The sequence below is a fragment of the Nannobrachium achirus genome (genome assembly GCF_963921795.1).
Source record: "Nannobrachium achirus genome assembly, chromosome: 9".
NCBI classification, from domain to species: domain Eukaryota; kingdom Metazoa; phylum Chordata; class Actinopteri; order Myctophiformes; family Myctophidae; genus Nannobrachium; species Nannobrachium achirus.
In genome coordinates, this window is record NC_137818.1 from 63,434,084 (window position 1) to 63,457,861 (window position 23,778).

General features: G+C 42.6%; 1 long non-coding RNA gene and 1 pseudogene across 2 annotated transcripts in view; both read right to left on the bottom strand.

Moving 5' to 3' along the window:
- Window positions 1-7,043: 7,043 nt before the first annotated feature.
- The window catches only part of LOC308291061 (nitric oxide-associated protein 1-like), an 82,226-nt pseudogene continuing 65,491 nt past the window's right edge, over window positions 7,044-23,778 (bottom strand). The window contains exon 4 of the transcript in view: window positions 7,044-8,073. The product of the transcript in view is annotated as a nitric oxide-associated protein 1-like (transcript). The remainder of the gene's footprint in view (window positions 8,074-23,778) is intronic.
- LOC308291495 lies at window positions 14,249-15,267 on the bottom strand. The gene is made up of 3 exons (XR_013962338.1): window positions 15,134-15,267; window positions 14,894-15,020; window positions 14,249-14,312 (listed from the first exon to the last, which is right to left on the bottom strand). It is a non-coding gene; the product is annotated as an uncharacterized lncRNA (long non-coding RNA).

The following is a 23,778-nucleotide window of genomic DNA, read 5'->3' on the forward strand; positions in this document are numbered from 1 at the left end:
GAGGGAGGGGTCTGAAAATTTGAACCCCAACATTTTCTGATAGTTTGGTCCCTAAAGAAGCCAAAACAGCAAACAAATCAATATTATCAAACAAACCTATGGAAAATTGGGGATACATAGCCGAATAGGGCCAAAACTGAAGTGACCCGCCCCCAGGAAATGAGGGAGGGGTCTGAAAATTTGAACCCCAACATTTTCTGATAGTTTGGTCCCTATAGAAGCCAAAACAGCAAAAAAATATCAATTTTAGCACAAAAATCCTACGGGAATACATAGCATACCGCACTATCGGGGGAACAGAGGGCAGAGATGGGCACTCGAGTTGAAGACTCGCCATTCGTGGCCACTCGAGTGCCAATTTTGGCGACTCGTCACTCGACTCGGACTCGCCCCTCAAAGACTCCAGACTCGACTCGGACTCGAGCTCATAAGACTCGTGGGCATCACGAGTCTTATGAGGACAACCCGTTTAATCCCGAATTTTTCCCAGACATAAAAATATTCATTAGTAACCCTTTGAAATAATCAATCATATTTTTTTGAAATTTTCATGAAAAAGTAGGTGAAAAGGTGTGTTTTATGATAATGTGTTGTATCAACCTATATATAGAGTATATAGTCAATATAGTTATCCTAGAAAGTGAAAATCTTACACCAAAGGCCATAACTACCTACCTACAACCATACTGCATCCCTCATTAAACTACCTACCAGTAAGACACCTAAGGGTGAAAAGCGACCTCGCCCTTTAGGGCGAGGTCGCACCATATCTTGGTCATCTGGCCAGTGATATATATCGGACCAGTTACCCATATATAGAGACCCCTGGTACCCATAGATATTAACAGATATGGGCATAATATTGATGACATCATCAATATTGATGATGAGATTGATGATGTCATCATCATCAATATTGATGACATCATCAATAAAATGGATTTGGTTCCCCTGGCATCACAGGGATCTCCATATCTCCATATATGGGCATAAAAGGGATTTGGTTCCCCTCACATAACAGTGATGTCAGAGCGTGATGTCAGAGTGTGAGAGTCAGCATGATGTCAGAGCGGCAAACCCATAGACCGTAAAAAAAACGTGACGGACGGACAGACACGGACATGATGTGCCGTATTTCATAATAAACTGCGGTTTCAACCATCCACCATTTAACTATCTACATACCATGGTAGTGCATCCTTCATTTAAAGACCTACAGTATCTACCACCATACTGGGTCCCTTATCTAACTACCTACCTACCACCATACAGCAGCCCTCATACAACTACCTACCTACCACCATACAGCATCCCTTCATCTAACCACATACATACCAATCACCATATTGCATCCCTCATCTAACTATACCACACCATACTGCATCCCGCATCTAACTACCCTCTTACCACCATATTGCATCCATCATCTAACTACCTACCTACCACCATAATGAATCCCTCATCTACCTACTGTACATACCTACCTACCACCAAACTGCATCCATCATCTAACTACATACCACCTTACAGCATCTATCACCTACCTACCTACCTACCTACCTACCTACCTACCTAACTACCTACCTACCTAACTACCTACCTAACATACTGCATCCATCATCTAACTACCTACCTACCACCTTACTGCATCCATCATCTAACTATGTACCTCCATACTGCATCCCTAATCTAACTATCTACCTACCAACCACCACAGCAGTATGGTCTAAGTACCAACCTACTACCATCATCCCTCATCTAACTAACAACAGTACCACCAACATACTGTATTGCATCCCCCATCTACTACCTACCTACCACCATACAGTGTCCTTCATCTACTAACTACCAACCACCATACCGCATCCATCATCTAATTACCTACAGTACTTACCATCCACAATACTGCATCCATCATCTTACTACTTACCTACCACCATCTGTGTGGCTGGTTCTACAGACAGGGATCTCCATATATGGGCATAAAAGGGATTGTATGTATGATGTCAGATGTCATAGACGTCATAGGACTTTCACATAACAAATAACTGAGTATAAGCATGTTTGGGGTCTCACAGCATATACAGTACAAGGATCTCCATATATGGGTACCAGGGGTCTCCATATATGGGTAACTGGTCCAATATACATACATAACTGGTCAGATGGCCAAGACATGGCGTGACCTCACCCTTCATGGCAAGGTCGCTTGTCGCCCTTAGGCGTTTTACTAGTAAGTCATCGTTCCACTCATCTACTTGCATAAATTCAGCACGTGCATTCAACAGCCTGGCTTGCCCCTAATAACCTGTTTTCCCCTAGTAGTCCATGTCTGACACATCACAATCACTGAGGACAGCATCTTTCTCACTTTGAGACAATGCAATGTACATGCCTTGTCTGGGAGCAAATTTTCATCCAACATACCAGTAAGACTCAATAATTGGGAGATAAGCGACCGTCAGGTGGCTCGGGGGGCAAGTTAAGGCCCTTTTAGCAGGCTGCAGTGGCGGGGTCCGCCACAAGGTGGTGCTCTATGCACGGCTGTCTCCGCGCCGCCGAGGCGGACGCGTGGGTACCGGCCCCAGCTCTCCCGTTCGCTCCTAGCCTGAGTTACAGCATTTTATGTGCGCTGCCGGCATGTTATGTGCGCTGCAGTGGTGGGGGTCCTCCAATAGGGGGCGCCACTTTTGCATCCATTCTGGAGCACCAGGAGTCGGTGGTCCCCGGGAATTCCCCAGTTAAAGTAAAAGAAAACAGCAGAAAGAGAATAATTTGCTATGTGTATTAGTATGTGTATAGCTACAGTAGTTGCTAATGTATTATCCCACCGGTCACTATTGTTGCCGTCGATATGTTTGTTCGTTTTATGACCACACTGAACACATTTGAGTAATTGCAAAGGCATACACCAATACTAGACATCTTAAAGAAGATGTGTACCAACAATCATGGTCCTATCTTTATGTTAAGATACTTTACTAACATTTTCTTTTTGGGCTTTGATGCTTCCATCCTCTCCTCTTGGTGCAGACAGGAAGTAAACAGCTCTGGTCATGTGACAATTTAAAGTTAACATGTGACACTGCACATATTTGATTGGGACCCTTTAACCTTTTCAATAATTGCTGGAAATGCATGAATATATCATTCAATAACATTTTATAGCCTCATAAATGAAGAAAATAATTACGGTCACTATTGTGACCAGTGGGATTAAACGGGTAATGAATGACTGTCTAGCCCGACAAATATTGGCCTTTCCTTCTCCTTTCTTTCTTCTCCGTTGCGCGGCTGAGCGCTGCGCGGACAGTCTCAGACTTGCAGACAGAGCTGCATGCATCCTTTTATCTTAAGATTTAAATATTAAAACGGCGAAATAAAACACATATGTTTAGCTCATCATCAGCTATTCTACTTCAGTTAACTTGGCATTTGTTTAATCATTTGATAAGATGATAGGATTATCTGTGAGAACCTGCTTTTCTAACGTCGGCTTTCTCTTTTGCGCAGTGCGTCCTCATCATTGATCACCAGCTGCAGCAGAGCTATACTAAATACCTTATTAACCCCACGTAACCTTGTTCAAAGCATTGGCCACGATGCCCACGCAATGTTAGGATTATTAAATGATTTGTTATAGCCTAATGGGGCCGGGGTCCTCTGTACTCAATTCATAAGAATTGTTGAAAATGACACAGCAGCTCATCACCAGCGATCTCTCTCTCTCTCTCTCTCTCTCTCTCTCTCTCTCTCTCTCTCTCTCACACACACACTGACTCTCGCTCTCTCTCTCTCTCTCTCTCTCTCTCTCTCTCTCTCTCTCTCTCTCTCCCCCAGAGAGACGCAACACGCAAGCGAAGCAAAGTCGCACAAAATAAGTGCACAGAAATAACTGAGTAAAATAAGTTGCTTTGGGAACGGGAGACACTTTATTGTGAAGGTATAGAATGGAAAGGATAGTTGTGTGTTGCTGGGTCCTAGTTGTCACACACAGTACACTCACTCACTGGTATCGGTCGCTGGCTTCATGGCTTTGGAATAGCGCGCAGTTTAAGTTCCACAGGGAGGATGGACAGTCAAAACAAGTTGTATTATCAGTTAGAGTACGTTACAGACACTTTGAAACGAGAGGGCACTTTGAGTAAAGTTGGCTATAGTTGTCCAGCCACTGCAGCACACGCATTTGAAAAAACAACAACAACAACAACAACAACAACACCCACAACATGGATGAATGACTGTCTTCACAACACTGGACTGTGCTGTCCTATCCAGAAAGATGAAACACATTATCATGTCAGGACAGTGGAAAATGTCACCGTGGCTTGAACGCGGAATATATTTGAGGAGGCACACATGCTTTTGTCAACTGAACAGCTCCTAAACCAGACGCGGGGACGCCTTTATCTAGCTTGTGAGTAGCCTATACTTTATGACCTTATGTCAGCTGAAAGCTGAAATACATATTTCTGTCCTGCAGGCTATGCAGGATCAGGATGCTTTGTTTCTTATTATGAAGGAAATGTGTTCTCACACAGTAATGCAATGTTCAGGTGATTGAGCAACCATATACGCACGCCGTTGCGCAAATGGTAACGTGGTTAATTAATGTATTTGTGCAAGATGGCCCTAACATTTGTGTAGATACTTATTATGTTTATTATGTTCAAACAGTAACCTATCCAAAATGTAAAGCTTAGGGCTGTGTGCTGCATTTACACGACCTGCTTGTCATTAATGCATACAAATAATATCTATGACCAATATTTTTGTCAGATGTCCAATTTTAACCATGCCGGTCACGATGACCGAGAGTTTAAAATCCTAGCGCAATCACTGAGCTGTATACTGAGCTGAGTACTGGTGATCATGATGAGCCATATAACTTTTTCAGCTGGAGGCTAGATCATTATAAAAAATTATAAAAAAAGATATATATATATTTATATGTATATAAAGACTCGTGACTCGACTCGGACTCGTGATGAAAGAGACTCGACTCGACTCGGACTCGTGCCCCAAAGACTCGACACTCGACTCGGACTCGTCCCTCAAAGACTCTTAACTCGACTCGACTCGTGATCACGAGACTCGTCGGCATGTCTGACAGAGGGCTTCTCCCTCCTCCTTCGAGGGAACGGTGGGCTCACTAATGGGAGCCTTCGGTTTCTGTTTCTCAGACACAGGAGGATCCGGTGCTGCTTGAGCACGACGAAAACATCTCAACGAGAGTGGGCTGGCGACCAGGCCCACTCGATGGTGTCGGCTTGGGGTGTTTGCTTTTAGCATCACGGTTGCCTACCATCTTTCCCTTTCTATCTTTCCCTCTCTCTCTCTCCTCTCAATCTACCACCTCGCCTCACTCCTTTATATATATATATATATATATATATATATTTGACCTTTTAGGATTTTATTTTATAGGATTTTTATCCAACAAGAAATCCAATCAGATTTAATTTGATTCTTGTATTGGAATCCTTCAAGATATTTAAAATATGATATGTTATTTTGGAATCCTATAGAATCCAATACTTCAGCTGCTGCTCCAGGGTCCTACGATGCTTTTCTTCCAACGTTACCAGTGCTGGTTGAGCAGCCACCATGGTGGTGGGGTTGGGTTGGGTCAGATGTTCCTCCTCCTCCACATAGTCCAGGAACACAAACTGCTCTTCTCTGTCTGGGTTTACCATGGAGGTGTAGCTGTTAGGACTCCTGTTCTTGTCAACAGCCTCCCAGGGTGTTGCTCTGTCTCTGTGGACACTGTAGCACCTGAAGCCCCCGGTCCTCCAGACCCCCAGAGCGGCCTCACGGTGGACAGTCTGCCCGGGAACAGAGGCAGGTCGCACCCAGCCTCCCGTTGTCTGCTATTGGTCAACAACGCAGGGCAGGCAGACACACGACAACAAACATGTCTGGAACAACAGACTCTCAGAAGCGGAGCTCGTATTAAAGTGAACATAATGTTGTTTATACTAAAATGTACGTTCATCACACTGAAAAAAGAAATGGGTCGGCGTGTCTGAAATCCAATCAGATTTAATTTGATTCTTGTATTGGAATCCTTCAAGATATTTAGGAATGTGATTTGTTATTTTGGAATCCTATAGAATCCTATAGGATCCTTAGCTAATCCTTAGCTAATATACTAACTAGATATATTGTACTATATAATATGTATATTCCCATTTACCTGTAGGCTTCTGAAAGAAATGAAAGCAAACATAATTGAGCCCACACTGTTTCGTAGGAACAGTATTTCTATTGGTAATATATTCCACCTCTGGGGAGCAGTGACTGCTCATTACCTTGGAGTTGGAAGTCATTCATTGTTAAGTAGAAAAGCCTAACCCTAACCCGCCCGTCCTTTCCCGGTAGCTGCGATGTCCCTGGGACACAGTATAATGTAGAAGATGCAGTAGGTCATCTTTGCATTTGATGTTATGTGTTTATTCTAAGTTGATTTGATGCACATATTTACAAAAGTGTTTGATATTTTATTTCAGGTGAGGATGAGTTGGACAAGTCTCTACCTGCACCATCTCTTGGCCCTACAAGTGTCTACCTCGATAGAGGGAGTTAGCCAACTTTCTGTGACTATTATCACACAGCTATTCTTCGCTGTCTTATCTTCTGCCACCATGAGTCCATTTTGATCACTATCGATCTCGCATTTGTGAGAAATAGACTCTTAATTGCCGGTCTGTTTGGATCATGCTTCAGTCTGGCTAGCACTCCGCCTCTACCACCTCCTCCTGCGTTTCCCAGCGGGAAGCGGGATCCTCGCTTCTCTTGGACATATTGTGATCTCCTCTGGAACCTTTTGCTGGCATGCAAAAGCAGCTGAGATGGGCTGTTCACATCTTAATCCGATCTCTAGTAGGTTGTGTTGAGCATACAAACCCTTCGCCCAGCAAGATGCTGTCAGGGCGAGTAAATAAATACAACAATAACAAAAAAACAACGCGCTTCTAGGGAGAGCTGTAGACGTCGCGAGCGATCACGCCACCATCTTGCCTTAAGAATAGGGTTTTGCTAAATTATGTGCTATTCTTCTTCTTCTTGACTGTGAGTCTCTGTGCTCCCTTGTGGGACAGTGTAGTGTCCACTAGCACGGGGGCTTGGTGGTCTTGTAGGCAGTGAATTTCCTGATGCGCTCCCCCCCTTCAAGGTGGTGACGTGTGGCAGCAGAGGAGGGGTCCTCAGACCCAGGCTGGTGCCCTGCGGCCGGTGGGCCCTGAGCAGCATTCTGTCCCCCTCCACCCCAGTCACAGCAACCCAACCTGTTGAGGACATGGTGAGGTCAGCACTGGCAGTCATGTGACCCTGTCCCTCCAGGGTAAACTCCTCCCACACCAGAGGAGGAAACTCCTCCATGCGCTCTGAGCCTCCAAAGGGCACCCCCAGCAGAGTGTGTCCGGCGTGCTTGAGGTAAACACTGTCAGCTCTCTCCAGACTGGTGATGTGAACTGGAAGCAGGTTGGAGGCCACCACACTCAACCAAATGGACTTAAATCCATTTAAGTAATTGATCCTTCCCACAGCTCCCAGGAACAGGGTCATCCCAGGCTTCAGAACGTATGTCCTGGGAACGATGGCCCTGGTGGCAACGACCACCTTCACCTCATCCTCTCTCAGCAGGTTGAGCAGATCCTGTTCCTTCATGATTCCAGGCGTGTCGTAGAGCCAGTGAGCGTCTTTCAGCTCGTTGTGGGTGAACTCTACCACTGGTACACTGGAACCTGGTCTACTGTCCTCTCCACAGTCCTTTTCACTGTAGGCCAGACTGTTTGGATCAAACTCTACTTGATGTCTGCTCCGATCAGCCTGCTGCACCCTGTCCTGCCTACACAACCCACAAAGTACCCCTGTTTGCTGAAGTGCTGCAGCCTCTTTTAGCTCTTTAAGGGAGAGATCGCCCTCTGTCTGCGAGGAGGCTACCTGCATCCTCTCCTGTCTCATGAACATCCTGTATGGAGTAGGGTTGATGATGGGAAACTTCAACAGGTTCAGAGTGGTTCCAGGCCAGGGTGAGATGGTAGCTTTATGGATGACATCAGAGCCTTTAGACTTGCAGTAGTCAGAGTCCAGCAGGGTGTTGCATAGGGAGGACTTTACAGTGTTGGCGGTGCCCACCAAAAACACGTCTCCCTGGTACCTCCAGACCTCTGCAGGCTGGAGATCAGCTTCTCCACGCCTTAGCCCGTCTTGGCACTGATCATCATTTCACACATTTCCAAGATTTTCCCTAGAACAGTATCACCGTCTAAACACACCTATGTCGTCACTCGTTTCCTTCTTCTGCAGCAGGGATGTCAGGCTTTGCTGCAGTGCTATTTAGTGAGGCTCTTGTATGTGCCAACTTCTTCATCCAGTTTCTCTTTTGCAATCTCCAATTCATTCATTGCATCGTAAAGCATGAATGTCTTGAGTCACATGCAGCTTATTGCCATATTTCCTGTCCATGGATGTGGCCAACAAAGCCATGTTCTGAGGATCTTTCTCTCTGGACACCCATAGCGTGGTGTTGCTGCTGTGAGCAAACACCTCCTTGCTGTTAAAGCCGGCATTATTATACATTTAACTTTGTTGGGACAGTACCAATTATTTACCTCCTTCAGTTTCTCTTTTGCAATCTCCAATTCATTCATTGCATCTTAAAGCATGGCCTTACTTATTATCTTTACTATCATTACTATTGTTTATTCTATGCATAGACTGATGGTGTTTCTTCTCTTGCAGGTAGGACAGCCGGGCACAAGAGGACAATCTTGCCTTGGACTGTCTGTCTCTGGACGTTGCTGTGGCGACGGAGGTGGGGACATCTGCCCAGAAGGGAATTGGCAATCCTATCGGGCGCTGCATTCTCACTGGCAACGGCCACGGACATTGTGTGCAGAGAGTTCTGTTAGCATAAAGCTTCAGTGTGAATTTGGCTCTGTGAGAGGACACATCACATAACTGTCATGGGGGAACAACTCACGCCCGTTTTCTCTCCACCTGCTTATTTGCCTTTCTTTTATAGCTCCTTCAGGAAGAGCTAGTTTGTTTTGTTTGCCTTTGTATAGTACGTTCTTTTCGTTAATAACCTATACTACTTATTTTTGTTTTGTTTTGCATTTCGTTGAACCCTGTAATTACTGGACTTTGGTTTATTGAGCGAGTTGACCTAAATAACTGTACGTTGTATTTCCACCATCTATTTATATTGTACACTATTTATTGTATTTGCTTATCAACCTTTTGTACAAACATCCACCACTAATCTAAAAAAAAGAACAGCAGTAATAAACATTTCTGTTTTAAATATGTCCTGGCTTTATCATGCAACTGAATGTTAATATTATTCATCGCTTGCTTAGTTTTGAGATGCTGTAGGTGCACCTCCAACTCTTTGGCCTTCTGGGCATGACTTCCTTCCATCCTCGTAACAGCCAGACTCTGGGACCCGGCCATAGACAACTCATTACGATGACATAGTTAGTCACTTTGACCGAAAGATTCCTTTACGCAGTCAGTAGCCATCAGCGCAGTCACATTGTTGGCAGAACAGCAAATATGTCTTTAACAGATTACAAAAGTGCAAACCCTGTTGTTATTTTTTAATTTCGCTTAATGCCGCTTTTATTTGCGATTTGTGAACTTTGTTGAACCCTTTGTTGTCTACGGAATCATATCATAGAGCGTATGTTGGCCAGAGATTAATTAACAACCAGGTGAATTAACTACCCGTTGAAGGGGCACCCTGACATTTAAGTTTTATTTTTTTAAGTTGTATTTTTTTCCCTGTATAGTAAGTGAATGGGGCCCAAACTTGAACCCGTGAATTTATCTTGATCCAATAAATACATAATTCACAACTTTTAATATGTTATTTGGATGACCCAATGGATCACAAAAAAACCCTGAATGATTACTATTGCAATTTCTTTTGGGTCAAACCACATATTGACTGGAGTGTATAGTATGTGTATTGTATTCTTCCCAGGCAAAGGAATACCCAATAATTCAGGAAATGATCAACATGGACAACAACATCACCAGATACTGTATATCGAACCTGACTTGTGAGCTAGATTGGCATGACAGGAGCTGTACAAGCTTGGAACGCACATAGCATTCACAGTTGTGTGGGGTCCATTTTTAGCCCAAGGTATGTTTTTCGTGCAAAACAAATGCTTGCATTCAGAATCATGAAAAACTCCTAGTTAGACTCCGCACATTCTGCTTAAAGAAGATTTTTTTGGGGGGTCTCTTTTTTTCCCTGTATAGTAAGTGAATGGGGCCCAAACTTGAACCCGTGAATTTATCTTGATCCAATAAATACATAATTCACAACTTTTAATATGTTATTTGGATGACCAAATGGATCACAAAAAAACCCTGAATGATTACTATTGCAATTTCTTTTGGGTCAAACCACATATTGACTGGAGTGTATAGTATGTGTATTGTATTCTTCCCAGGCAAAGGAATACCCAATCATTTGGCCACAGGAGGATGTCCAAAGAAGCTAAGAGAGGAGTTGTTGCCATATGCCTCCCCAGCTGCAGACCAGCACATGTTTGGCTCTTCGCCAACAACAGTCTCCTGCTTTGGAACTGACCCCTTCTCAACTGAGGAGGACAAAACAGCAGCAGAACCGTTTTGACGAGTACCACCCTGACATTTAAGTTTTATTTTAAAACGTGGTTATTGCTTTGCCTGATAGCCATTTCAAAGGAATATGCATGAACATAAAGAAATACAAGATGACACCGGATATTTTGAACAAAACTGTATTGCATTATTTCAACACTTGTGCTTGTGCTGAGGAGCCTGTTATAGGAGACAGCTCGATGCACAGGAAATGTGTCCTCATCTCATACTGGATCCTGTGTTTTTTTTTGTTTTGTTTTTTTTAAATGTGGACAGACTTCAAAATGTGCCATAAGATGTTGGCAATTGATTGTGGTATTATTGTTAATGCCAAGACAATCTAGTCATTTTCCTCCCCATATTTTTTGCTCATTATCATCAAAGTGGAACTGATTAACTGACCGAGCATGCTGTCTGTTTGGCCCTTTACCCACTTTCATGTCAGCAATGATTACACCATACCCAGGGGGCAAACCAGCCTTTTTTTAGGAAACCTGCATTTGCCCCGACATAAAAAGTTGTCCACCAGAAATATTATCTATGACCCAGTAGGATCACAACCTATATGGACAACCCGGTCAATTTGTACAACAAAGTCCAATATGGCCGCCTCAATATTAGCCCCTATTAGTTTTAATGGGGGGTGAATAGGGCAAAATTTTAAACTGAGGGATATTTCCACGAAACTTCACAGGTTGATCAATGGTATACATATGAACATTTTTTGTATTGCAAGTTTCCATGAAATCCAATATGGCCGCCACAATATGGCCGCCATAATGTAAGGACCCAGAAAATTGCCTCTAACTTCTGAACCAGATGAGCTAGAAACGCAAACTTGGTGTCTATTTCATGGTGTCTGACCATGGGAGACTCAATGGAATAGCTAATTTTATTATTGGGTGTGTCTGGACCTTTATTGTGCATATTTGCAAGATGGTGGATTCCCAAAATAGAGCTTTAACATAATTTCTACCATGATTTTTGACTGCTTTTGCAAATACAAGCAATATGAATCCATTTGCTAAGATTTATGGCACAGAAGGGACTTATACCTGTAATATTTTTGAGTTTGCATGTTGTCAAAATGGCTGTAAACGAGATATTATATTTCCTGTCCGATTCTACTGTATGTAGTTGTAGCAATGACTTCAGATAAAATCAGAGACCAAAACAATGTATCTTAGAAATTATTTTTTTATTAAAAAAAAAGAAAAAAAAAAGAGAGAGATTATCTCAATGAAATAAATGCAACTGCCTTTTTGGGTCTTTCACACATAGACATGCACACCCACACGGAAGAAAAATATATGAACATATATGTTTTTAATATATGCATGCATATATGTCTAACATATATGCCACATATAAAAAAATGGCCGCCTATATGTCATATATGTCATATATGTGTGCATATAGACATATATGTACATATATGTATATATGCACACATGTTTATATATGGTCGCAAGATATATGCACATAGCCTACCAGTCAAAGGTTTGGACACAGCTTCTATTCAATGTGTGTTTGAGAAGCTGTGTCCAAACCTTTGACTGGTATGTACACATATATATGCACATATATGCACAACATATATGTACATATATGTGTTAAATGATACACATACCATACTCTATATATACCTACAGGAATACAAAATAAAACACACAATCTTGAAGTCATTATTAGCATTTATTCACATACAAGCAGAACTCAACTGACACTGATACTGTATGTTCCATTTGAAAACTGAACTGACGACATATTGACTGCTGTAGCCTGGCACATTAATGGCCACACATTGTGTGTGTGTGTGTGTGTGTGTGTGTGTGTGTGTGTGTGTGGGGGGGGGCAGTAATTAACATACAGGCACATACTTACAGAGAATGCAAAATGTCCATTGGTCAGCAAAGCCGCACAGGAACAGTCAGTAACAATTATTCCAGTTAAGTTACAGTTGTCCAACCGCTGTGTCTCTCATTGTATAACATTCACAAAGGACTTTCCCAGTCTCTCACATCTCCGTCCTGGGTAGATGAATCTATCGGATCCTCTGTCTATCCAAGGAAGGTGGAGGGGGTGGGAGGATATCCAGCGTCCTAGCCATTTGCATCCTGGCCAATTAATCCTCCACCCCCTACAAGGAGAACCCAACAACGGAGCCCGCCTTCCTCACCAGTCTGTTGAGTTGAAGGTGTCACTCGCTCAGTTGTTCCTCCCCAGCACGTTATTCCACATTAATAAAAAAAAAACTGTTTGGTGGCAAAACGATCGCAGTCTTCTCAGGAAGAACAGCCTGCTCTTCCCCTTGCTGTGAATCACCTCAGCGTTGTCCAACCAGTCTTGATGTTTCCACCGATACTGCCTTCCATCCAGCTCCGGTGCTATACCGTAAGATTGGAGACAGAGAAGATGAAATTAGCTATAATAGCACATTAAACATGTTTTCCCCTAGCCCATATAGAACCTCTGCTGCATACTGTTATGCACCGCGGGATGGAAAATCATACTCTGGGAGCATGGAACTACCTTTACTTTTTGGATAGAACCTCTACCTCGGCGTGGAGGCATTCTACTGCAGCCCAGGGATATCCGCTTAGGACCTCATCTTGAGGAGCACAACGGTATGCAGCGGAGAGTGAGGTTCTATATGGGGCTAGTTTTCCCCATGTTCGGTCCTTTGCTCAGTCAGTGGGGGATGTTACAATATTACATTAAAAAGTATTTGACTAGACTGGGAGAGACTCTCACCACTGCAACATCATGTTGAAGCTGGGCAGCATTTCTTTACTAACTACTGCACAATGTGTCAGACACATTATTTCCCACATATAACCAATGCAATGGTGACATCATACTGTATATCTGAATATACTTTACAAAACGTGTAAGTGTAAGATAAACTTACTTTGAATCTTTTCCACTTTGGTGGGGTCCAGCATATGTTTGCCCTCGAGCTCTGGAACAACACCATGCCTCCCTGTGACTGCATCCTTCCAGTTCTTCAGTCGTGAAGAATTTGTCAAACAGCTGGTGGAACAGGCGACTGCAGTCCTTCTTAGCACTGTGTTGAATGGCTACCTGTTCCAACGAGAACACAGAGTCCACAGCCAGTGAACAAAGATTCCATGATTAACACATTTCACAAAGTTTCTGCTCTTCAAGTGGACCATGGAAACAGACCATTGTGTGATCTAATTAGGCCTGGTTTACACTGGCAGCCAAACCCAGCCTGAATCAGATCTGTGTCACATCCGGGTTGGAATCTGATTGGTTCCATGTGACCATTTAAGCCAATCGGATTCCAATCTGAATGTGACTCAGATCTGATTTAGGCTGGATTTGACTGCCAGTGTAAAGCAGGCCTAAAGTAAACTTAACTTTCTTGCTCTATCAGATCACAAAGCGTAGTATGGGATATAGTTAAGATAGTTAATCTTCTCACTGTAGTGTGAAATGTATATTGAACATGTTCGTCTACCTCCCAAATTTTTACCTGGACTATAATCGTACCATCAAAAATGTAAAATCCATTATACATTTATACATACCTGGATATAGCTCTTGCACCTCAATGGCCAACACCTAAACTTTTCACATTGGATCTGCCATCTCCATGTCCCCAACCATCTCAACAAGTCCCTGTAGAGCTTGCAGGTGTTCAATGCCTGGAATGAAGAGGAAAAAATATTATGACAATCCCAACATATTCAAAGGTTGAGTACAAATAAGTGTTAAATAGCGCTATATTCTGATAACAGTCATTGCTATGCCATTGCTATGGAATATTTATTTTCTCAGTAGCAGGGATTGTCATGTTCAACGGCAACCTTCTCTCCCCATCTCTCCAGTAAACAGAAAATGTAAAGTTTCAAGTGAGACAAAGAAATGAGCTGACAGAATTGACAACTGCAACACTATGCTTCATTTTTTGTGAATGGTGGGTGACCCAGCCAGGGTAGGGGATATTTATAACAACACACCCGGGGGTCTAGAGTAACTTAAAGAGATATTTCAATTTCAAAATTACTTTTTGTCATTTTAGCATCTAATCAGGCTTTTGGGAACACCCAGGACAGTTTTTGAATTTCTTCATTCAGTATTTAGATTTAGAAGCAGACACATATCAGTCGCTGATTACAGATGAGCATGGTCATCGCATAATTTCAGAAAGGTATAGTTTTAAGGGTGAATATTAGGGACAGTACAGTGAGCCATCTTAAAAACTTTAATTGAACTGTAACCTTACCTAGATAAACTTCAAAAGGTGGTCAATGGCTTGTCGGGCTGAGAGCTTTCCTGGTCTCGTTGCGGCCTTGAGGTGAGGGTGGCATGTGGTGGATAAGGCAAGATGGAGGACATCTCACTGTCCCATCCTGAAAATACAAGGGTGGGGGGAAACAAAGACATTTTTACTAAAATCAGTTTACATTTTGGTTTCAAAACCATCCCCTCTTCCATTAGTATTATTCCTTTAATTCCAGCGTACCATTTTCCAGTTCTTCTGTTGTGGATTCAGCATTATGAAGCAGATCTACATGGTCGCCTGTCTGGGCGAGTCCACAGCTTTGTTCAAGGACTTACTGCATGTAGTGAGTAAGTAGGCCACTTCTGCAGCGATGTCATCACCAAACATCAGACTGAAATCCTGTATCTGCAGACAGGATGGAATACAGACAACATGGCATACATTTTAATGGGTTCACCCTATGACCAGGGATGTGATCTGTTTAAAGTCATTTTTCATTTCTGTTTGACTTTAAGGCAAGACAGTTAAAGAGCGACATACCAGCTGCAATGTCAAGAAATCTTGTAAAGGTGGTGAATATTTCAGAGGACTTCACTGGGTCATGAACCATTGTTTGGCGATGGGTGAAGGTCTGTTTCATCTTCTCCTTGACCATCATCAGTGCGATGCCCTCAAGACACTGGGTTTCTGTCATTAGCTGAAGAAACCCACTCCCATCTACTGGATTGTAATACTGCTCCTAAAAAACAAGAATGTCTTTTATTTTTTCTCCTTAAAAACTAAACACATGCCCTTGTCTGGAGAATTGCTAAAATCAAGGTCAACAGGTCTGATATCTGTGACGATCAACTTGTTGGGGTTAGGAGAAAGGTATGTACTTGTAGGGGTTAGGAGAAAGGTATGTTGGGACTTGGGACTAGTTCTGACCAATGGGCCATGGCTTGGAGCAGTGGTTCCCAAACTATTAGCTCAAGAGAAATTATGCCCAGGACCCAAGCTAGTGAAAACAGCAGATCTACAAGCTCACAATGCGGTGCGACGCATTGTGAGCTTGTAGATCTGCTGTTTTCACTAGTTTAGGCCATTTTCACTAACTACTTTTTTATACAAATATAAGGGACGTTAAAAAATGTGTCTGCGACCCACATTTGGATCCCGACCCACTGCTTGGGAACAAGTGGCCTAGTGGGCACCCACGCGATTTGCTACAATGTGATGTTGGGTTTAGTTTCTCAAAAACGTTAAGACAGTTTTTACCCCTTACACCAGAGGGCCACTTGTCTTTTTACTGGACCCCCTTGCGATGCCCACCACAGTAGCAAAAATGCACTATAGGCCTATGCACATTAAAAAATTATTTAACATGTGAAATTTAACTATAATCAAAATCACATACCTGTCAGTGGCTGAGTGTTTCTTCTCTTCTTTTGTCCCCCTGAGGCTTAGTTTTGAAGTGTTTTCACTCTCCATGCAAGAAACCCACTCCCATCTACTGGATTGTAATACTGCTCCTAAAAAACAAGAACGTGTTTTATTTTTTCTCCTTAAAAAACTAAACACATGCCCTTGTCTGGAGAATTGCTAAAATCAAGGTCAACAGGTCTGACATCTGTGGCGATCAACTTGTTGGGGTCAGCATATAGAAAATGTGTTGAAATTTAGTTGAAATCTCACTCTTGTCTTTTCGAGCAATTCCAGGAGGGGGAGTAAGGAAGTTAGACTTGTATTATGTACTTACATAGCCCAAAGTGCCCTAGGGATCGGCCAGGTATGGAAACAAGGCAGTGATTTGCGTAGTCCTCTTTAACACGCCTTGAAGGACTCTTCCTACAGTGTGCACGCGCACACACACACACACACACACACACACACACACACACACACACACACACACACACACACACACACACACACACACACACACACACATTATCAATTAATTAAACCAATTTGATTCCAGAAATTAAATTAAATGATCTGACAAATGATGATGGATCAAGCACATGCCTCCTTTGAGTGTCAGATGTGTGTCATTTTGTCTGGCTGGTGTCAGTGGTGTTAACATCAGCTCCACTATACGATCTAACATCAAAAGTAAACAACACTAAATACAAACTGGTCAAACATTGGCCAAATTGTCAGCTGATATAAGAAAGAGGCAACCAGTGTGAAAATAGCAGATCTACAAGCTCACTGCAGTCCAAGTGCTTGGTGGGTGGAGGGTCCCCAGTTAAAATGTGAATATTTTGGGAGGTCCCCATGCAGTTCAAATGTGATTATTTTGGGGGCTAACAGTCAACAACAGATTAAAATGTCAAGGTCTCCCCTTAACTCTAACAGTGTACAAATGGAACCAAATTAACCTGTTAGGGGTTGTTTGGTTCCATTTGTACACTCTCTGCTACCATTGAACAACTAGCAAATTGACATTAGCTAGCTAGCTACAAACAACACATGCTGCTAACATGGAACAATTGCTAACTAATGTTAGCTTATAGCCACACATACTACAGTACACAGCAAAGCACCTATGATAACACAAAACAAAAAAACTGCCACTTCTATCAAAAGGGCATAGTATAAGCTATTCAACACAGTTGGAACATTCAGTTCCTTTAGGATGTACTGTAATAACTTTAGCATCAGTTAGCATTAGCTTTGTATTTGTCTACTGGTTAGCATGGGCCCTTCAGGAAACACCACAGACAAAAACACCACAGACAACATTCTTAACATACATTATCCAGTGGTATAAGTATTGTTTACATTTCACCTACCAAAAGGAGATGATGGAGAGGAGAATTTAGTCCATGAGAGAGCCTTCAGCCTGCATTCACACTCACTGGCAGTGGCAGTGAGTCACTGAAAGCAATTCAAACAAACCGGTTCAATCCAGTTTCACTCTGCAGGCACATCAAAGCACTGTGTGATGTCACTGGTCTAACCAAGTTTGGGAACTTAACCCTGTAACTGCTGATGCAACAATGCATTGTTTCTCATGTGATGAACAACACTTATGCAAAGATTATATTAGATAATAAATTGATTGATAATGATAATAACAATAATTATTACAACTATTATAATTATAATACATACTATAAATAATTTTAATAATATAATTAATAGCCTATAATTATATTAATAAATCCGGATGTTATTTTACATAGGAATGTTATATTAGTTTTATATTAAAAAACACACAGCATCAATTATATATTTTTTCAGATAAAATACACTTATTCTGACTTGATTTTTGACATTGAGTCCGATGTAGTTGGTCCCGTCGCGTGAAAATGCTGGCTGTCCGTCACGTCACACTTTTCCCCAACTCATATCTCTGCCACCGTTGCCCCATGCCAAACTTTGCACACACAGTCCTTGCCTGGCAAACCACAACCTCCACCCCTCCCAGGACCCCCGGAGCTCCAGGGACCCCCTGTTCCAGCTGCCAAAAAGTGCAAAAATGACCAAATGACCACCCCAACAGGGCTGCTCATGGGGAATTCCCGGGGGGCCACCGACTCCGGCTGCTCCAGAACAGATCCAAAAGTGATTGCACCCCCTAGTGGAGCACCCCCTCCACTGCAGTGCACATAAAATGCCGTAACTCGGCCTAGGAGCGACCGGGAGAGCCGGGGCCGGTATCCACGCGTCCGCCTCGGCGGCGCGGAAATAGCCATTCGTAGACCGCCACCTAGTGGTGGACCCCTGCCACTGCAGCACGCTAAAAAGGCCATAACTCGGCCCCCCAGCAACCGGGGTGACCTGCATTAAGTAGAAAATAAGTACTATGCATGATAAATTGTGTTATATAAAACTTATATGCACATTATTTTGCAAATAAAAGTGAGATGTAGGCATTATGTATGGCATATATGCAAAAAGTCAGACATATATGAGCTATTTATGAGGCATTATATATGACATATATGCATAAGGTCAGACATATATGAGCTATATATGAGACATTATGTATGACATATATGCAAATATATGACCATGACTATGGCATATATGTTGATATATATAAGCCATATATGACACATATATGTTCCTATATATCCACATATATGAACATATATTACCCTGAATATGGCATATATGCAACATATATGTTTCATATATGTCACATATAATATCATATATGTGCATATATTTCCTTTCCGTGTGGGCATGCTTTCCAACAACTTCAGCTTCAGGGAAATTATAATGAACACATGATTAAAACAGGCTGCATTATAATGCAAATAATTGCTAGTCACTATCACTGTCATGTGTACCTATCCTGCTGCATCTTGTCTCCAGTCCTTGGCAACAACACCCCAAGTAGCATGCAATTCCCTTCTTCGCACATGAACAGTTTTTCTGGCAGCCTTTGATACAGCTACATGATATTGCCTTGTCCATTGATATAGGCCAGGCTGGCTCTGTAGATGGACAGGGGACTGCCTTCCCATGGCGGCAGCATGATATAGGCATCTATATCATGCTGCCACCCACCTACTAGACCTTCCAGAGCTGTGGGTGAGAACAGAGCAGGATGCATATCTTCCTATCCATCACATGGTCTCAGCCCTTGGACTCGCACAGTGTCGTGCCCTGCCCTTTATTCACAGCCTGAGTGGCAGAGATACCACCAGCTATCCCTTTTTCACTGGAAAGAAGGCATGGTTCAAGACCAGCATGGGTCTAGATCTCCCTGCACTTCAGGAGTTTGGTGAAAATTCCTCTTATTCCCTCTCAGAGGATGTCAAGAATCAGGCTAGAGACCTCACAATAGCTGTATATGCATCAAAAGCTGACCATTCGGAGGACTTTGACCTGGCAAAGCTGAGAGTGTACAAGTTCCTAAATAACCGATCAACCCTGTTGAAGCTGCTGCCACCTACAGAAAATGCCTTTGGCCTGCACCTGAAAAGAGCTGCTCTTGCAGCCATAATAGATAAAACTGCACACATCGCGAAGCCAGACATCCCTTGCTTCACTGAATATGGATGGTCTCTCAGTGATGGGAAGGCAGTCCCCTGTACATCTACAGAGCCAGCCTGGCCTATATCAATGGACAAGGCAATATCATGTAGCTGTATCAAAGGTTGCCAGAAAAACTGTTCATGTGCCATCCATCCATCCATCCATCTTCAACCGCTTATCCGGAATCGGGTCGCGGGGGTAACAGTTCCAACTGAGACTTCCAGATTTCCTTATCCTGCGCAACTTCCTCCACTCCCTCTGGGAGTATACCGAGGCATTCCCAGGCCAGTCTGGAGATATAATCCTTCCATCTGGTCTTAGGTCTGCCACGGGGTCTCCTCCCAGTGGGACGTGCATCGAGGACCTTCCTAGGAAGGCGCTCGGGGGGCATCCGTACTAGATGCCCGAACCACCTAAGCTGACTCCTTTCCAAGTGAAGGAGCAGCGGTTCTACTCCAAGTCTCTCTCGGGTGATTGAACTTCATGTGCGAAGAAGGGAATTGCATGCTACTTGAGGTGTCGTTGCCAAGGACTGGAGACAAGATGCAGCAGGATAGGTACACATGACATTGATAGTGACTAGCAATTATTTGCATTATAATGCAGCCTGTTTTAATCATGTGTTCATTATAATTTCCCTGAAGCTGAAGTTGTTGGAAAGCATGTGCATGTCTATGTGTGAAAGACCCACAAAGGCAGTTGCATTCATTTCATTGAGATAATCTCTCTCTTTTTTCTTTTTTTTTTTAAATAAAAAAATAATTTCTAAGATACATTGTTTTGGTCTCTGATTTTATCTGAAGTCATTGCTACAACTACATACAGTAGAATCGGACAGGAAATATAATATCTCGTTTACAGCCATTTTGACAACATGCAAATTCAAGAATAATACAGGTATAAGTCCCTTCTGTGCCATAAATCTTAGCAAATGGATTCATATTGCTTGTATTTGCAAAAGCAGTCAACAATCATCGTAGAAATTATGTTAAAGCTCTATTTTGGGAGTCCACCATCTTGCAAATATGCACAATAAAGGTCAAGACACACCCAATAATAAAATTAGCTATTCCATTGAGTCTCCCATGCTCAGACACCATGAAATAGACACCAAGTTTGCGTTTCTAGCTCATCTGGTTCAGAAGTTAGAGGCAAAACCTATTTTCTGGGTCCTTACATTATGGCGGCCATATTGTGGCGGCCATATTGGATTTCATGGAAACTTGCAATACAAAAAATGTTCATATGTATACCATTGATCAACCTGTGAAGTTTCGTGGAAATATCCCTCAGTTTAAAATTTTGCCCTATTCACCCCCCATTAAAACTAATAGGGGCTAATATTGAGGCGGCCATATTGGACTTTGTTGTACAAATTGACTGGGTTGTCCATATAGGTTGTGATCCTACTGGGTCATAGATAATATTTCTGGTGGACAACTTTTTATGTCGGGGCAAATGCAGCACACCTTCCTTTGCCCCCTGGGTACCAATAGTGGGAGAAATATGTAACAAAAAAAGGCAAATGTGTTCACTTCCGGCAGAAAGCGTGAAAATTTGCACCTAGGGGTATTTTTGTGTGCTGAATTAAAAAATTGACGGTCCCAAGCACTTTTCCCATGGGATCTGGTGGCTCTCATTCACTTACCATACTAGGGAAAAAAGACCCCCCAAAAATCTTCTTCAAGTAGCATGTGAGGGGTCAAACTAGGTGTTTTTCGGGATTCTGAATCCATTGCAAGCATTTGTTTTGCACGAAAAACATTCCTTTCCGAGAAATGGACACAACAAGACTTTGAAAAGTGATGACTCATCACTAAACCATAGTTTGTGGGGTCCATTTCTTCCCCAAGGAATGTTTTTTGTGCAAAACAAATGCTTGGAATGGATTCAGAATCATGAAAACCCCCTAGATAGACCCCTCACATGCTACTTAAAGAAGATTTTTGGGGGTCTTTTTTTCCTAACCCTAACCCTATGGTAAGTGAATGAGAGAAAAGTGAATTTGAGAAAAGTGCTTGGGACCGTCAATTTTTCAATTCAGCGCACAAAAATACCCCTAGGTGCAAATTTTCGCGCTTTCTGCCGGAAGTGAACACCTTTTTCACATATTTCTCCCACTACAAGGTTAACTTCCCCTTTCTTCTGAGCCTCAGCAACTGCCTTGTGGTTCCTCAGTTGTCTGAGAAGCTCGGATTGAGAGTGGCAGCAGCGGCTGAGGCAGCTGCAACAAGTTCAGGATTCAGCATGTCACTCTGGACTGATGCCTCCTCTGTGGCCCTCTGAAACATACTCTCCATGCTCTGCATAGCTGCTGGCTTGGGGGTGGGTATGGAACTTTTAAATACTTTTGTGTTTTTTTTTTCTTCTTACAGGCGACATCCACTTTCGTGGCCCCCAGGAGATTCAGCAGACTCTCCTTGCTACTCTTTGAGTGCCACAGTGTGAGAACACTGTGTATGTTCTGTGTTCTTTATCTCTACCACACTAAACCTTTCTGTTAGGATCCTTTCGGTGGGATCCCTTTCTGGGAGGACCCCTCCCCCGGATCCTCTCCCCCCCTTGCTGGTGTTGGTGTTGGTGTTGGTGGTGGTGATGGTGGATGCAGTAGCGGATGAGGACCCGTCTTTCCCGACCTCCTCCTGGACTGAGGCTGCTACTGTCATCATCTGTGGAAATAGCGTTGGCATTAACTGCATTGTTTAACTGCATGCCTTTTGAGGTTACAATAAATTCACATTTAGCAAGCTGTCAAAATCCCATATTAAATAAACTGCCACAAACACACGTCCAAGAAGTAAACAATCTACCAAAGTCAGATTAACATACACAAGTGTTACTAGTTACATTTTCTTATAAAGTGCTTCTGAATTGTTCCAGTGTGCTGGTTCAATGAGAGCATCCCGGAAGAGCGATTCTCCTTCAGATGAAGCGCAAGAGCGCCCTCTAGTGTAAAATACAAAACAGAAAAAAAGAAAAAAGAGGAATTTCCCGAATGGGATAAGTACACAAGAAGTGGTTCAGAAATCCAGAATTAGTTTGGGATAGGCACTCGAATGCACTTTTGTGTCGTGATATTTACAGTTAAATTTAGAACATGGTGTAATCATATGTATGTATTAACTTCATTAAGTTTAAATATCTTTACAGTCCCCAACCAGCATCTTCTTCCTTGCATGGACGTCCATATTCAAACTGGACAGCTTTACCTTGAGATTAACAATGCGAGCAGAAGGGTTTCTACTACGCGAGGACCCAGCTGAAACATAGTGCATGCTCTCTACCTTGATGGGGAAGTGTTCATCACACGCAGCATCAGTCTCCAGAGCTGAGGGCCACTCTATGCAGAAGGGTTTCACCCAACAAGTTTAAATAAAGGGATATGGAGTTCTACCTTTGGAGCTGGTTTCCCCACACTGGGTCACACAGTTTATTTTGCCCTGGAGAAGCAAGAAATTATTTTGTTAAAATGTGTTGTGCAAACTCCAAACCATTTATGGAGAGTTTATTTGCCACGCTAAAATGTACCATTTATATCAGCTATAACTTGAAGTTGGTCGTACAATTGTGTGTGATTGTGAAGAGATGCATCTCTAGTCGTTTTGGAGCCCTAGATGAGACTAGATGAGATTTACACGCTGCTGTGCCTGCACTCAACATGAATCAGATGAAACATAAACCTCTATCCAATCAGGATTTTTGTAACAGCCCTTTGGTGTTAACTTTGATAATATTTCATACAATTAGCCCTTTCATATTTTGGAAAATCTGCCAATCTCAAACTGTAAAACATGCATAGGCTGCACAATATTGTATTATGCATTTCAGGGTTTGGGACTTTTCTTTCTTTTTCTTTTTTTATTCCAATGAAGCGCTTCTTTATGGACCTCACATCTAGAGCTCTGTGCTTG